The following is a 4,286-nucleotide window of genomic DNA, read 5'->3' as shown; positions in this document are numbered from 1 at the left end:
TTCATGTGCAATGTGAATGTTGTTAGTGATATTCCTCCCTCTAATGAAAGCATTCTGAAAAGAGGTGATGAGGGAGTCCATAAAAGGCTTAAGTCTATTAACCAAGAGTTTGGAAATGATTTTGTATATAACATTGCAAAGACTAATGGGCCTAAAATGGTTGACATTATCAAGAAAATAATTTTTTGGTATGAGAGTAATGTAAGTATGGTTATGGGATTTAAGCAAAGAACCTAAGTGAAAGAAAGCTTTGACAATGTTGAAGATGTCAAATTTGATTGTGCTCTAATACTCTTGATAGAAGAAGGTGGGGACGCCATCTGGGCCAGGAGCTTTGTGGGGACCCAATTGGAACACAATGAACTCTATTTCTTCATTGGTGATTGGTCTATTGAGAAGAGAAAGTTGCTGAGCAGATAGTTGGGTTAAGGGCAAAAACCTAATCTTTTCAAGAATTTGATCAAAATCAGCAGTAATCAGGTCCTCATATGATTGTTTGAAGTGCTAGACCAAGATATTCTCAATCTCCAATCTGTTCTCAGTAGTATTTCCATCAGGTGTTTGAAGCTGTAAAATCCTATTCGTAGCTCTTCTTTGCTTCACCACTGTCTAGAAGAAGCGTGCATTTCTGTCCCCCAAGACTATCCAGTCACTTCTAGCCCTTTAATCCCACATCACCTCTTCTCTTTGGAGCAAAATCTCCAGTTCCTCTCTAACAATTCTCTCCTCGTGAACATCAACAGTAAAAGAGATGGAATTCTGAATAGCTTGAAGTTGTAGTTGCTTTTGGTATATCTCACAGTCTATCTTTCCAAAAACCTATTTGTTCCAAGTGAGGAATTCATCCCTCACACTCAAAAGTTTGTGCCTCAACTAAAAAGCTCTGGACCCTGCTGTATGACTATTCTAGGTTTGTTGGACCATACTCTTACAGGTTGGATGAGACAACCACATTCACTCGAATCTAAAAGGTCTTCTTCTAAATGGTTGCAAGTACTTAAAAATCAAGGATGATGGGCCCATAATCTGAGCGAATGATTGGGAGATTTCTAAGAGCATAGTTAGGGTAAGCATTCACCCAATCAACATTGGCAAAGGCCCTATCTATCATTTCCATAACAAAATCCTCTTCATCCCTTTTATTCATCCATGTAAATTTCTGGCTAGTAGAAGCAAGCTCACACAATGCCAAATTAGAGATCACTTCTTGGAATAACTCTGCTCCTGGGATTGAGCCAAAATTAAAGGAAAACTTATCATCACAGTTGAGGATTTGGTTAAAATTCCCAATACAAAGCCACCTTGGGTGAGCTGACAATTTGAGGTTTCTAAGCTTACTCCATACTTCCTCTCTCTTAGAGTGATCAAGATTGCCATAAACAAAAATAATGGATAGCAACTTACCTCTGTTATCCAACAAGTCAGTGTGAACAAGTTGCTTTGATTTATAAATGATGTGTAGGCTTTGTTTTGGCATCTAGGCAAGCAGAAGACCACCACTAAGACCATCTCTAGGTAACTCCCATCCTTCAAAAAAACCACATTTATCCTAGATTTCCTTTCGCCTATCTTTCACTAACCGAGTCTCCATAAGAAATAAGATATCAAGCTTGGACTCGAGGGCTTTTTTCTGGCATTATAGAACTGTAGAGAGTTTGTTGAAACCCCTACAGTTCCAACTGAGAATCCTCATGGTTGTTAGGGAAGCTAATGAGGGCCAACTTCCTATAACCCATTTGTATATATGAATTGTGGTTCATCCTGATTGACCTTAAGTACCTAGAGTTGGTTCTGATTAACACCTCCAACATTAGTAATATTCTTTTGATTGCAAAATAATTAGTATCAAGTTATTACAATGATTTCTTCAATTTAAGTTATTGCAAAAAAGAAAAATTAATGCAATTTTTGTATTAAAGCCTCTATTTCAATAGAAAATTATAAGTTATTGTAACTAATTATTATTAATATAATAATTTACCACTTTTAAGTTACCATTGCAACAACTTTTAATTTGTAAATGAGATATTATGTCTAATACCACTATACTAATTTTGTTATATTAACATTTGATGTAATAGGCTAGTGAGTAGTGACTAGTATCTCACAAACAAATATTTCTATGATATTAATATTAATCGATTGGTTTGCAGTTTATATATAATGCATTTCGTAATTTTTTTTCTTTATTATACAACAATAAAATATCTTGTACGTAAACCCACATCTCTGACATCCAGAATATAATTGAATTTTGACCTGCAATTTTAATTATGTTAGATGAAAACTTTTTATAAGATAATGAATTTCTTATATTATTTTATTTATACTGCTAATTGAAAAGGTGCAAAATGTGTTTGTATCAATAAAAGTGTGGCTCCATGTCCATACAATTTGTTTTTTTAGCTGAGTTCAATAAAGGGAATGAAAATGAAAGGGTGAGACATTTTTTTTTGGAATTAAATTGGACACATTGTACAATTTTAAAAAGGGAAACCAGCTCATTGCCTACATGAAGCAACGATTGGGACATTGGCTGCAATAATTTAACTAGTGCTGTTCGAATTAATACGTAAAATATACATGAAAAGTAAACATTGTGGTGTCTTTAATTATTCCATTTTATATTCTATCACCTCACACTTTTTTTAACAAGATATATGGGTTAGGACCTTATTAATTATTGTCAATCTGGGTCATGTCTAAAAATATTAGGATTTAGGAGTAAGATTGGAATAAATTTATTCTATTTATTTATTTGCATTTCTAGGAAGATTGGGGCAAGAGATGATTTATTTAGGGTCTTCTATTGTTTTAGAAATAAAACAAGAATGCACATTTGGGAGGGTTCGCCTTTTCTTTTTGAAATAAAACGCTAAAAAGGCAAAAGTGAAAAAGAAAAAAAAAAGATGTATAATTAATCCCAATAATCAAACAAGCTATTCAAATTATGTAGGAGCTAATAGAATTTGCTTCGGCTCCTAACTATCAGATAAATCTAGGATCATCATTTTCATTTTTCTCTTTACTAAATAATGACGCCTAGGTTATTATACTTGAGTTTCCAAGCTAAATTATTATTTATTTATTTTGCAATCATTAATAACACGTTTGAATAATTGAAGTATAAGCTTTAATAGCTTTGGGCTCCACCCTTACCAGTTACTTTTACTTATACAAAAACATATTAATTACGAACTCTACCTCAATAATAACCTAATAGTACTTAGGAGGGACATTGGTCTAGAACCCAAGAAATCAAGTCATCTGCAGTATAAGCACTTGTATGTAAATAGTGGGCTTTAGGGTGAACTAAATAAATTCAACTTTTAGTGTCTTTTTTTTAGAAATGGTTTCAACCTATGACGTTTGCTTATGATAATTATTCTTTATCATTAGAACAAGCACCAATTGGTTTTTTGGTATAAGTGGGTCCAAACTCGATTACCTGAGATCTTTTATTGGATGACAAAAATTTTTGTTAATTGAGCTAATTAGTGTCTTAATCTGATAATAAAGAACAATCATAATGAAGTGAGTTATACATACTACCCAAAAAATGAATTTGATGAAGCGATAGAGGGAGACATGGCATACGCGGTCATTTAATTTAGGGCCATATTGGCATAACTACTGTTCGGTAAGTGTAGAAATTAATAATGTAGAAAAATATGGATGTCTTTAACATATGGCTCGATACACTTGTATACGTTTGTCGCATGTCACATGGAATTTTTATTTGGACAGTCCAAATAGTAGACAAAGTTGGACCACGGCCATAAAAGTTTCGCTTGTGTCAGTTGTGTGCAATGGATTATAACCGCACTTCAAAGTTGAAAAGTGACCAATACCGTCCAAAATTACCATGCAGAGACGTCGGTAGTTAGATGAGTCCAATTTTCCCAAATAATTGTGGATCAGACTTTTGATATTCATCATAGTTTCTACCTTACGAGACACGATCAATTTTATGGTAGGGTACACAGCAAAATCATCACTAATTATATGTCTTTTAATTAACACGTGCATTCCTTCAATATCTACTACTAGTACGTATAAATCATCACCGTTTTTGCAGATTACCAAAGGAGTTCTTACAATGTGACGGACATCAAATAGTGACATGCTTATCTTATAATGGATTGTAAGATCCTCGTTAACTAAATTTTTCGTGAAGCTAACAATTGCGCCAATGCTATAGCTAGAAGAGGTGGTGATTCTGACCAAGACTTTATGATTTTTGATGGTCCGCCACTCTGTCTATAGACTTATGTAGGGGTGGCAAT

Source organism: Quercus robur, chromosome 6 (genome assembly GCF_932294415.1).
Source record: "Quercus robur chromosome 6, dhQueRobu3.1, whole genome shotgun sequence".
In the NCBI taxonomy this organism is placed as follows: Eukaryota; Viridiplantae; Streptophyta; class Magnoliopsida; order Fagales; family Fagaceae; genus Quercus; species Quercus robur.
This window is presented reverse-complemented; position numbering follows the sequence as displayed.